The sequence below is a fragment of the Cyrtonyx montezumae genome, unplaced genomic scaffold (genome assembly GCF_038088225.1).
Source record: "Cyrtonyx montezumae isolate F1298 unplaced genomic scaffold, pur_monq_1.0 scaffold_7, whole genome shotgun sequence".
Lineage (NCBI taxonomy): Eukaryota > Metazoa > Chordata > Aves > Galliformes > Odontophoridae > Cyrtonyx > Cyrtonyx montezumae.
Genome location: NW_027072078.1, coordinates 24,557,208 through 24,570,365, shown reverse-complemented (window position 1 = coordinate 24,570,365; position 13,158 = coordinate 24,557,208). Strand labels below are relative to the sequence as shown.

Sequence of the window (13,158 nt, the reverse complement as noted above, 5' to 3'; positions counted from 1 at the left end):
CAGAAAGAGCAGCGATGCCAACTTTCGCTCCGCCGCGTTCCCCCCCCACCCTCCGAACCGCCGGGGGTGACGGAGTCGCGCAGCCCCCCCGTGCCCGCCTTACCTTCATATAACAGCCACGTCCTTACAGATGGAGCGGGGAAGGGGGCGGCCGCGGGAGCGCGGAGGAGAGAGGCGCGGGGGCTGCGCTCGCCGCCGCTGCCCCGCGACCCCCGCCGCGGGGGCGCGCCCGGGCACGCGTTGAGACGCGCACGCCCCGCACCGCACCGCCTTCAGATTCCCCGCAGCGCCCGGCCCGGCCGCGGCCTCGGCAGCAGCGCCCGCAGCCGCAGCAGCCGCCCCAAGCCCAACCGCAGCGGTGAGGACCACATCGTACTGCGGCGGCTGGGCCGAGGGACCGGCTGAGGGGCGGGGGGAGGGACGGGGAAGCCCGGGGGGGAGGAGAGAGGGAAAGCGGCGGAGCCTTTCCCTGCCCCGCTCCTCGCGCCCCTCACGCAGGGCACGGCGCTGCCTCACGCGGAGCGGCAGCCGGGATGCGGCGGGGCCGTGCCGAGGCGCCCTGCCTGCCGGTGGGGGGGGGGGAGCGGGAGGAGGATCGGCACCGCCTCCCAGCGCGGCCGCCCTCCCGCCTCATGCGGGCAGCATAGCAACCAACATGGCGGCTGCGCAGTCACTAGCTGGCGGACGGGAGGGAGGGGAGAGAGCGAGGGGGCGGGATGAGAAAACTCGCGAGAGTTTTTCGCGCATCCGCGTTGTGATTGGTCGCGCTGCTCGGTCTGCAAGGGGGAGGGAGGGGCTTGGAGCCTGTTCGGCAAAGTGATTGGATAAGGCTGACGGTGCGGCTCTTCCGTGCTGGAGCGGGGATTGGTCCTTCGAGCTGTCAGTCACGAGCGGTGTGCCCCGGCTCGCCGCACTTCCCGGAGCTCAGTGCTGTCCGCGGCGTCCCCGAGACCGTCCCGCTGCCTGCGGGTTCTGCGCTGCCACCCCGGGAGGAGGTGGAGGGAGCGGGGCCGTCCTAACGCGGGGCTGCGGTGATGTCCACCCGGCCTCACCCCGCAGCTGTTCTACAGAGCGCCGATTATTTATAATATGAGTAAACGGGGTCGGTTAAAAATCTCTTTAATCTCCGTTTATTAAAGCGGAGCCTTTCACAACTTGACCGAGTAATGGGCACATAGGGAATGAGTTCTTGGATTTCACAATTAAATTCCTAAATGGCAAATGCATAATAACGCTAGGGGAGTTTGCTATGCACTCCTCTAATTAGGAAGCTTTCTAAAAATCTCATCCTTTTGAAGTTTGGAAACCTCTATGTTTGCAGCTTAAAGTCATTCCTGCTCATTTTATACCCATTTGTTCTTGTGCCAGTTTTCTTCTTTTGCTCCTCTCTGGGTGCTTACCCCTGCTTTATTTCTAGAAAGCAGCCGTACCCCTTTGTTTTACGCAGCTAATAATCCCACCTCCCAGCTGCCTCCCTTCTTCAGTCTGTGAAGCACTCCTAAGGATGAGACTTTCCAATGACTGTTAGTGGAAAACATGAGCTGCTGTCATTTAGACTTTATTGAAGTCTGTAAATAAAAATGACAAAGTTTGAAATATAAACATTTGACCTAAGTTGAACAAATTCACAGGCAGATGCCACAAAGGCCCCAGAATAATACTCAGCATCAGTAATGCCATCCCTCACTGTTGTTCCAGCTCTGCCCCAACATTTCCATAGTTCTAGTGACAAAGCCATTGTGTTTCAATCCAGAGACATCCAGTGTCCACATTCTGCAGCTCTGAAATACTGCCAGCAGCAGCAGCAGACAGAATATGTTCTTCTGTGCATTAGAGATCCTTAGCTGCAGAGTTGCTTTGGTTTCTTGAAAATTCTCTTTCAGATCATGCATTTATTCACAAGTTGCATGGATATCTCCTAATCCATTTGCACATAAGCCTCAAAGTGTGCCTCATATTTCTGTGTAATTCTACTTGCACCTGAACCATGTCAAATGTACTGCTGTGTTCATTTTGAGAATAACAATATTTTATGCAGTGTAACAGAGAAACAACCCAAAGCGCTCAGTGTAACTGCAGAACCGCACAACAGTTATTTAGCAAATGTAGCCTTTAAGCTGTTACGAAAGGATACGTTTTGCTAATGTGACACAAAATTGGAGACATACAGACTGCAAAGGCTAGGCACTGCACAGCTGTTTCCTCGCATTACCTGATTAGCCCCGTCATGCGCTGCTGACAGAGGGCTCCATTCAAAGTCAGTGGAAGAGTCCTGCTGTGTGCTCAGGTCAGGCCCATGCTGCAAGAGTTCTGAGTGCTTTAAAAACAGACACAACTCATGGTCTTACAACACAAATGGAGCAAAACTGCATGGCAAGATACTTGTGTACAGACATTGCTCTCACCTTGCAATGTGGACTTCAGCATAGGGGAACTTACTCTGCAGAATTACGACTTGTTACTGTTAAACACTGAGTGGCCACGTCCCAGAATTATGAATGAAAGAAAGAAAGCAAACTGCAGCACGACTCTGTCAATGTTTACCAGAAGGATAACACATTCCTTTCATATGTAAGAACTGCATTCAGCTCGCTTCTCTTTCAGTAGTTGCTCTTGTATAAAAGCAACTTCTTGGCTACAGTCTGCATGCCTATATAAGCCATAAAAGCTGCCTGCTGCATAGCTGGTTCAGGTGGACACAGCTTCATATGCACACAGGTGCATGGGGATGGATCCGTACCATCACTGATAGGTTTGGGGGAATCTGTTATCTGCATGAATTGTAAGGTACTTCCAGTAAAACATGGGTATCTTTAACCATTTGCTACAAGTTAAGCCTCACAACTCTGGTATATATAAGTGGGAACAAACAGAAGATTTTCCTTTACTTAGCAGATCTGTGGTATGTGTTTGTGCCAAAACCCTTATTACTCACTCAGGACCTGCCAACCAAGCTGTGGTAATTTATGTGAGAGAAACGTATACTAAAAATGTGAATGGGATTTTTAATGTCTCACAGAAATACCAAATGCAAACTGCTTTGTTGCCGTGCTGACACACTTAAAACACTGCATTAAAGCAATTCAAGATGAATGACTCTCACCACAAATGGAGTTTAGCTGGGAAAGAGGCAGGAGACAAGGCACTTAATCTTAGCACTAAAAGCAAGTATGATGTATGTTTAATGGCAGAAGCACTTTCTATACAGTGGTACCCTGAATCAGCACAACATGAGGCACGCACGCCTTGCTCACTGAAACCTGAGGGGCACAGGCACAGCCCTGAAGCCAGATTGGCCAGATCCTACGCAGCACGTGCCACTGGTGTGTGCACAGCAGGCAAGCTCCTGCTTGAACATGGCTTTGGGATCACTGTCAGAATGCAGCAGTGTTAGAAATACTAAGTGCTTGCTCAGCAAAGCACTGTGTAAGCTACAGGGACAGAATCATCTCTTGTTTGGGGCAGGGACCAACTTTCACTTCACGTTTGTGCAATACTTGGTGCAACAGGGCTACACGTGAGCTGGTACAGTGCGATGTAATAATCATTTGAGTTAATAAACTTGCTGCATGTATCATGCAGTTTGGAGGCTGTCTGCTTATTTTCTCTTAAAAATATATGTAAGAGATAACCCTCTAGGAATATGCTGACTGAGAATGAAAGCTGAAGGGAACATAAGTAGCTGCAGCACCTGGACCACATTTTGCTAAGCCTTTTTTTTCTCCAGCCAGCTCTCGACAAACTCCTTTGCCTTTAACGTGCATCACAAGGCTGCATTTCCAGATACATGCTGCACATACCTGAGCCTTTTGTGAATGTCATCTGTACATTTACTGGTGGGATACTGGCATTTTCTGCATCTGTCTGAAACAGGAACAGTGTACATTCTGGCAAATTAAATATAAAACCATCATAAAGCAGACCAAAAGACATTTTGCAGCATTTAATCTTTTCCAAATACATCATGAACAGTAGAACTGACAGGGAACATGAGCAACAGGTATAAGAGCAGCATTCAAGGAAACAATAGGAAAAAATTTAAGTAGGATTTGTTATGGTGGAGTCTGAGGTGGTAGCCACAACAAGCCTTTTTATAAGAGTCATAATCAGAAGAAGTTTCCAAATTCCAATAGTCACATAAGGGACGTCAGAGCTACCACCAGCACACAGCATGCTATCTGGGTGCCAGGAAAACACTCCTTCATGCAGGAGCCCTAAGGGGACTTGGATCTGAAATCACCAAAGTATCAGCTCTTCTTTGTGAATGAGAATTTGGATCTGGAAGAATGGAGAACAGGACTCGACATACCAGCTTTTAGGAAAGATTTCAGGAAAAAGCTTAGAAATGACAGATTGGTCAATCTGAGATATAGTTCACTAACACATCATAGGAAGAGATGGAAGCTGCAGCTCTGTTAAACTGCTCAAAAATGTCAGCAAACACTGAGAAAGGGGGCTGACCTATGAGGGCTTTGTGTAAGCACTGGGACCAATCCAGCCTCCTCTTGGAAGGGGACCAAGGACAGACCACTGTCTTCTGCCTCTACTCCTTCCTGCTCACCTCTGCTCTCAGTCTGATTGACACAGAAAGGAAATCTAAACATATGGGACAGACAGGAGACACGAGGAGCTGTGTCTTCTGGGGATCTTCCCTGGCAGAGCAATGAGGGGACTTGAGACATGACATGAAGAACATTGAACCTGCAGACCAGATTAAGCAATAGTGTACACAGATATCCCAAAGCACTGCTACAAAGCATAAGGGAGGAGTACGATTCCCAGGGGACTTTCACTTTAAAACATCTCACAAGTGGTAAGTGAAAAAGGATTGAGCAGTGAGATGACAACATTTTCTGGTGGTTAGCAGTTATTCAGAATAACCAAAACCAAGACTGTCTGCACAAAACAGCAAAAAAAAAAAAAAAAATCAGTGAAGACTGTGATAACAGTAATAAAAAGGCAGTTGAATTGAAGTGTGCACCAGGATGTGGGAGATGACAACCAAAGACCTCTCTAAGTTAGTTTGTGTCAGTCTATGAGATACTTTGGAGTCACAGGAGTTAGTTTTCTGAAACAACTAGCTCATTGGCAGTCAGACAGGCAGCTGGGGCTGACAAAGAAAAAAAGAGAATTAAAAAGCAAACATGATGCTATTCTATGAGTCCTCAGGAGGCACATTCTTGCCTTTAACACTACATCAAGATCTGCTCACAGCACATCAACATGCAGAAGCCTCTTAAGCATTAGATAAACATGTGAAATGATGGACAAAAGAGTGACAGGATGACCAAAGACTGAGCACTTTCTGAGTAAGACAGATCTTCTTAACGGAAGAAAAGGTTGCTTTGTAGAGAGAAGGACTTAGCCTTCACTTATGTCTTTAGATTGCCAGAAACTGAGATGGCAAATAAGAGGAAAAAAATAAAGCTATCACTCACTGCTTTGTCGTTATGTATCTGCTACTGGTGTGTGCTCCTGTTTTTTAAGCAATGTAGGGTGGTGGGTCATCCAGGTCTTTGGTGCGACTGTTTCCTTTCTCATACTGCAGCCTGAGCAGGACTTCTGCCTCATGCCTGTTGCTTCCTATCGTGCCCTAGAATGTGGGTGTTAGACATGAGAAGCCCCAGTAAAACACTGTAGTGAATGAAACATTGAGTTAATGCTTTTAAACCTTAAGAAACACCGGATCAAAGTTCTGAGATGAGATTCACAATGATCTTATTTTAGGCAAACCACTTTCATAGCTTTAAAGCCAATAATGACCATTTTTGTTAGACATAGCCCATTTAGTTTGACTTAGCCCAAAAAACCTCACCCAGTAATTTCAGCAGCAAGCCTATAACTTTGGTTTGAGCTTTAAAATAGTTTTTGCCTTTTCTAGGTCCATCATTAAGCAACCTACCAATTGCCACTAAAGCCTCTTGGCTTTGCAACTTCTCACCATGAATTCTCATGAGAAATGAGTAATTGTTCCCCATTCACCTTCCCTGCATCAGATATGATTTCAAATAGATGATAAATGAGGATTTAGTAGTAGTGGGTAGCCCTGGAGCCTGGCATATTGGAGAGGAGAGAAAGAAACACTCAGAAAGCAGAAGAGTAGCGATGGGCTCAATTTGTAAGGAATTGGCTCCATTCTGCTATTGACATTTTTTTTTTAGTAGCTAAATACAAAGTAAAAAAGAATATTCTGAAATGAGCAGCTCAAGCATGGCAATTCCAGGCTTTAATTTTTAATTTTTTCTTTTCCCCCTTCTGTAATTATCTCTACTGAGAAGCCCCAGCCCTGTATCTGGCTGAACTCTCAGAACCTTTCAGGAATTTGAGGCAGTTTTCTTTCAGAGCCAGAACTTACAGAGCAACAACTTTAAAGAAGACTGTGTCCGTGCCCAGGTCACTGTGTTCTGCACTCAATGCTATTTACATTTCTGTTGCTAAGATCTCCGCTTACGAGCAAAGGCTGCACCGTATTCTATAAGTTGACGCAGCCCGTGTAGATAAGGAATACACATTCCACCTTTGTAAAAAGGCTGCTTTTGTTGATTGTTTCTTTGCTCTGAAAAGAAAGAGCCACAATGAGCTCAGGCTTCTAGATGGGCAGTTTTCATATTTCAGCTCAGCTGCAAGCAAGACACTGGGGAACCTTCTGAAAAAAAGAAACACATACAGAAGAAGAGCAGAGAAAGTGGCTGCCTGTCATCCCTTCACCTTTTATTGCAAGGGATTACAAAAAATACTGTTGTGTTTGGTTTCTTTGGCCTTTCACAGGCATCTTTACAAAAGTTTGCACATAACACCCATCTGAAACACAGAAGGACCATATGTCACCTTTCACTGCTCGGCACATCCGCAGTTGAGGTTCTGAGGTCTATCTACACTGTCTGCCAGCAGCAGGCATCAGCAAAAGGCTTTTCCCCACTGTAATCCATAGTCAGATGTGCAAGCCCAGCCCTAAAAGCATTGTTCTTTGCTGTAGTGTAGCATGATGTATTTCAAAAATAAGTGTTTTTTGTTAGTTAATATCTCCAAAGAGAAAATAAAAGTGTTTATTGAGTATTGTGGTTTGCTTTTACCTTGTATTAATGATCAACTTGTGGTACAGAAAACTGCCAAATTTGACCTTTCCTAAGGAAGACACAAAAGAGGGCACAGCAGCAATTCAGCTAAACAAAGTGTGTGCAAACTGCTTCCTGGTACACCCACATGCTGGCCCCACCACAAAGCAATTAAAATTGTCAAGAGAGATTTTGACCAGTTAAGTTCTTCCAGGAATGGTACAGCTTGTTCTGATTCACAGAATGCTCACTTTCTGGCTTACTGAAGTAGTCCCAGAGTTCATGTTATAAGATAGCAAAAAAAATAAGACTTGTGCTGTTTGGATGGGTATTGGCCAGACTAACTGTAAGACAATGTGCCATCACTTACACACAATTCAGCTCTCTGCATTTTCAAATCAGGTGGAAAAACTTGTTTGCAGATCAAGACCACAGAACAGTTGTATGTGTTTCTTTTTATTTAAATATATATATATAGTCTGAAAGTAGTATTGATGGAGCACACCAGATGATGTCCTACCTCAAGAGCAGAGGAGAAGCCCAGAGAGCCACTTTCAATGTTGCACTGCTGCCACTTGGGTAGAGTCCTGAAAATATCTTCAACATATGCACACATTGGCTTTTGGGTTAGCAGGGAAACAGGCATGGAGAAGCCAACAGCAGTGTCAACTCTGCTGATCATAGCCTGAGTTAAAAATAAAAATAAATGGTAGCACAGGATTGCAGTGCATTCACACTACTATTCCACCTGTGCCTATCTCGCTCTGTCACAAAGGGACCACACACTGAGCATAGGGTGGCTCATTGCTTCATCTCTCCAGTGACACCAACAATGAGGCTACCAATTAATTCCAGTTCTAATGTGGCTTTTATCTGATCTAAACTCTCCATTCTTACAGCATCTCTCTAATGTTGCCCACAGCTCATGAAATTTGCTTACTATCTAAGAAACTTAGCTTTTATGTATTATTGTTATGAGGAGCAGTAGTACTGATAAGAATAATTGTGATGTTTCTTGCCATAAGAGTCGTGGGGACTTGGAAATATGAAAGTAAAAAATAAAAATAAAAAAACAGAATGCAAATTAAAATGCAAATATATTTTGTATTTCACAATTTGGGAACAATCTCCTCTTTGAATGCTTGGCTTTGGCAAGAGCATTGCCAAACTCTCAAGTCACCACTGAGATAGATAAAAGTGACAAGAAGAAATCCCTCTCCACATGACCAAGTGGGGTTCATTTCCTCCTGCTCCAGCACGTGCCACTTACTGGCCCATGGGGAGATAGTTTTTTGTTGGTGCCTGCTGCCCTTTCCTCAGTTCTCAGAAAACAGGAGTGTCCTGATTGTGCTGAAGCTGCAGGGGGGGACCACTGGCAGCTCAGAGGAACAGGAAAACACCAAGTAATTAGGGACAGGCTGAAAGGCACTGGAAGAGATGATCCCAAGAGCCTCTCTGATCAAAGGCACATCTGCACCAAGACAGGAAAACAAAGACCCCCCCACCTTACCTCTCCTGGCTGGCATCCTATGAAGGGATGGAGGCATAAACATATCTGAACGGTTCACCACATTGCTTAGGAGATTTAGCAAGGACAAACACAGTAATGCTCAAATCTCCTGCTACATACTGGTTGGTGCCACCAGACTGACACAACTGCTTCTGTAACTGCTTGCCAGTGTGGATCAGTGGTGGCACTCAGAATTCTGCAAAGAAATTGCATCTCTGATAATTTGAGATTAATCACAGCGTTCTCTGGAGCTACCCTTAATGAGGCACATATTTACCATCTACTTTGTATTTCTGCCCAAGGCAGCGCATTTCCATGCCATATCATGAGGAACTGGCTCTGCAACCCCATCATTAGTTTCCTAGCTGGATCCCTTCTGCAGCAGTGGTGCTTCCAGAGGACTCTTCACCATCAGCTGTGCCCAGAGATAGGTTCTGGTGTATGGATTTACACTCTTTTGTCCTCCTCCCCATAAAACACTGAAGAGGTTATCCACATGATAAAGTCCCAGTAACATCCAAAAGTAATTGTAAAACAAACCTCCTGTTCTTTACTGTTAAATTCTTAGTTACTGAAAATAAAGCTTTCTTCTTTTTCTCCCTGCAAGCCTTCAGAACTGTCCTCGGCCACATCCCACATCCCTGACAGCTCTGGTCTGGCAGGAAATTTGTCAGGGCAGAATTCACAGTGTGGCACCTTGGGGTCTGTCCTTAGACTGGAGACAGCAGTGAGCACAAATGCAAGAAAAGTGAGACTGGTGGGCAGCAAACTCTGCAAGGTGCAGGGTTAACAGCATGTTTCTACTTTCACTTTTTTCTGTTATTTACCCTTTCTCCACTAGATGCTACACTGAGACCATCAAACATTTACTGAGTCAAATAATGCAAATTTGAAGACTCAGCACACAAATTAAGTGTTTAAAATAAGCAGTGATAGCGTTGCTCTGTCTATATATCTGCGTGATGCACAGACGAGAGTAGTGCATTTCCCACTAGAGTAACCACACTGACTTCAACACAGCATCCTCTGGGAGCTGCGTGGCAGAGGATAAAGCAAACCTGCTCCTATGCTGTTATAACTCATGTGCAACTGTGTCAGCTAATTACCCAATGTACAAAAGGTTTACCAAGAGCGTGCTGTGAAATATGAAGTTCAGTGACCCATATATGCCAATATGAGTTGTTCCTTGCCTTTATGCTTTACCTTAGGAATCAAAAAAATGAGTACTTAACTGAAAAAAATATATATGCTAGATCCTATTTTTAATGGCATTTACAGTTCAAATACTATTGCAGATAAGCATTATTTTCCTGTCGTTATGCAAGCCTCTGACCCAGCCAGCCGGGGAAGCACTGAACAGCATGGCTCCCACAGAGCCTGCCAGCCCCTTTCCTAAGCTGTGTTGTGCATTGTGCAATACTTGCGAGTAAACAAACTGGCATCCTCTTACCTTTCCGGGCAGGAGAGCTACACCAGCGCTTCTGCACAGCCCTTCTCATGTGACAAAGTAAATACATCAGGATCTGTCTTGGAGGCTCTAATCAGACAAAGCAAAACGAGGTTCAGAACTGTTTCAGTGAAGTCTCGGGGTTGTGCTCCCATCATGTTCTTGTTTACCCCCATACTCCTTGAGGTCTGCTTGCCGTGTATCCTTTGCCTTAAAACACACTACTTGGAAAGGCAATGTGTGTTACACAGCCCAATTGCTGGCACTTTCATGATTTTAGGAAGAGGGAAAGTATAATGTGGAGAAAAGTCAGTATGACCTGGTTAAGGTATAACAGCACCTTCCTTCCAGCAAAAAAAATAAAATCAAAATCAAAAGCATGGCTTTACCACGCTGCCTGTCTTGCAGTAACTTTTAATTTCCCTATCTAGGCTTACTCCGGAACAACACTTGGAGCAGAAAATGATGTTTTGTTAAAGCTGAAACAGACCCTTATAGAAGTAAATATTTACTGTTTAGGAGCCCAATGTGCTGCTGTGATGAGCTTCAAAATATCTGTGATATACAGGAGATAGAGACCAGATGCTCAGCAGACTGTCGCAGAGTCCTGGCCTCCTTATTGACCATTCACAAGCTCATCTTCAGATTAGTATAGAGTGTGGTGGATTAAGAGACAGAGGGGGGGAAATATCTGCTTTTTTTTTTTTCCCTTTCTTTCCCATAGATACAGTAAAGCTTAAATCAGTTTAACCAGTGACAATACATAGCATTATTCTAAGCCATGGACTATTAACTGTGTTTCAGAGATTTAATTTTGGTGGCACTCCACTTAATACTTCATGTTGAGGTATGGAGGACTCCGTCAGGGTCGAGAGAAAAAGCAAGGGAACTACAGCCAGTTACACCAAGAAGCTAGTGTTAAAAATAAACATTTGTCTTCTGGTACTTACTTATCTTACTCCTTAGTTTCTCCATCCAAAGAGCTAAAAGCAAACAAAAAGCTCGGTCATGAAGTAGGTCACAAATCTCTGAGCACTCAAGCAGGAGGTCACAGCCTGCATGAAATTGACTTTGCAACGATCCTTGGTAATCAGGGCTCTGTCATCGGAGGGATTCTGCACACCTCTGGCAATGGCACGGGAATGCTGCCGAACTCCTTAGGGATCCAGCTGTGGGCCCATCACCAGACCTGAAGTTAACTTCTGATTTTGCAGACTTTAACAGGTCACTGGGTCGGAGCTCATTCTTGTCATTTGTTAGGAGATTCCCCAAATATTACGTGGACCCTTCTGCTCCAAATAGCCATCTGCTAGAAGTGCTACACAAGGAAAAAAAAAACAAGAAGAAATGTCACAACATTAGAAATACTGCTTTGCTGGACTTGAACAGCAATAGAAATTACTGAAAGGAAGGAAGTCATCTTTAGGGACCAATTCCTTCAGCACGTTCTGTAATTCTGTGAAATTACTTCTACTGTTCCTGAGGACATTCTTGCACGCGATGAACAGTGCTGCCCCCAGCCACACACCACAGGCATCGGGGAAATCTCACTAACCCTCGAACCCCCACTGCAGAATGCCTGCCTGCCATTTCAGAGGAAAACAAATCCCAGGGAAGTCTGAATAAGTGATATCACTTTCAGGTAACAAGCACAGGGAAAATGTACACTCTCATAAAGCTTGACCCCACAATATAAAAACTCAACAGACTTTCACCATCTGTTCGATGTAGCACATTAAAGAAACACTGAACTGCTTTTGTGACAACTAATCTCATTATCTCCTCCAGCCCTCCCCTTTTCTCTCCCAATTCAATTGCCTTTCACTTACCATCTTCTTGCCACTCGCTGCTTCACAAATTCCCTAAATCCTATTGTACTTTGTGCCAACATTTCCCCTTTTCTTTTGAAAGGCAGTAGTTCCTATGGGTGCTCCTCCTGCTGTCCTTCCTTACAGCCCCAAGGGTCCTCATGAGGCACCTCTTCCACATTTTAAGGAAAGTAAGGAATCATTGAAGGCCAAGTCTCCATCAGAATGACTGCATCCAGAGAAGAACTATTTTACCAAAGGCATTTAAAATGTGGGTGGCTGACAAACCATTCATATACTGGGGATTTGGAATATACCATTAACCAGAAGTGGGAACTGTGGGAGGATTCACCCTGGAAAGGCCCAGTGAGACCACAGACCCAGATGGAGGCAGGCTCAGCACATCAGTATGGTTTGAGGATGTCAGTAGGATGCATACAGACAGAAAGCACTGGTGCTGTGATGCCTTACTGTGGGCAGCCCAATGTAACTAGGGGCTGGGAGGACAATTCAGTGATAACACAGGCACTTTCATGCAGGGGGTGGCACTGGGGCAAAGGATGGCTCTGTGCCCAAAGCACAGTGCTGCCACTGCTTCACACATGGAGCTTGATACACCAATGCCTCAGTCAGCATCAGGGCTGCACCTGGGCCACATGTACTACAGCTGCCAGCACATACCAGTAGTCATACTGAACCATATGTGCTGCATATGCACCTAATTTCACAGAAACACAGAATGGTTGAAGTTGACAGGGATCTCTGGAAGCCGTATACACCAACCCCTACTCCAACAAGATCCAGGTTCACATCCAGGCAGCTTCACATCCTCTCTAGGCAACTTGTGTCAGTGCTCCATCATACCACTGATGGCCAGAGGGAACCTCTTGTGTTCCAGTTTGTGCCCACTTCCTCTGGCCCTGGTGCTGGGCACTGCTGACTACAGCCTGACTCTGAATTCTTTGCCTCCTCCCTTCAGATACTGACAGATACTGATGAGATCCTCCTCAGCCTCCTCATCTCCAAGCTGAACAATCCAGCCCTCTCAGCTTCTTTTTACCACTAAGCTAGGTCTGATCCAGGTTGCTTCTACATCTGAAGTTACCAACATCTAACTAAGCCAAGTGAACCATCACTTACCGAAGTGTTAATTGTGAAACCACATGCAGAAGTGTGACTTGGCCCAGGTAAGCACACAAGCACACACTGGAGTTCAACCTTCTCAGCTCCACGGTATGATCTGAAGGCACTCAGCAAGAAATCTGTAGCCATTTATTTCCAAGAGCTGCCAATAGCACCTCATTTTTTCCTAGAGCAAGGGGAAAGGCAGAGCACTAC

The 13,158-nt window shown here is 45.4% G+C and overlaps 1 protein-coding gene and 1 long non-coding RNA gene across 4 annotated transcripts in view; both read right to left on the bottom strand.

Annotated features, from left to right (window-relative positions):
* The window catches only part of PTPN4 (protein tyrosine phosphatase non-receptor type 4), a 99,122-nt gene extending 98,880 nt beyond the window's left edge, over positions 1 to 242 (bottom strand). Inside the window, exon 1 of one of the 2 annotated variants that reach the window (XR_010623066.1) lies at positions 104 to 168. The gene's annotated coding sequence lies outside the window, so the exon portion shown is untranslated. Of the gene's footprint in view, positions 1 to 103 lie in introns of both variants that reach the window. The other variant, XM_065750586.1, reaches the window with a different exon arrangement.
* Positions 243 to 1,121: 879 nt separating this feature from the next.
* Positions 1,122 to 12,040, bottom strand: LOC136057586 (uncharacterized). 2 transcript variants are annotated; one of them, XR_010623047.1, is made up of 7 exons: positions 11,842 to 12,040; positions 10,963 to 11,330; positions 10,016 to 10,102; positions 7,576 to 7,740; positions 6,452 to 6,554; positions 3,801 to 3,864; positions 1,122 to 1,568 (listed from the first exon to the last, which is right to left on the bottom strand). It is a non-coding gene; the product is annotated as an uncharacterized LOC136057586 (long non-coding RNA). The 2 variants fall into 2 exon arrangements; XR_010623046.1 differs by lacking the exon at positions 1,122 to 1,568 and adding an exon at positions 1,980 to 2,299.
* Positions 12,041 to 13,158: the final 1,118 nt, after the last annotated feature.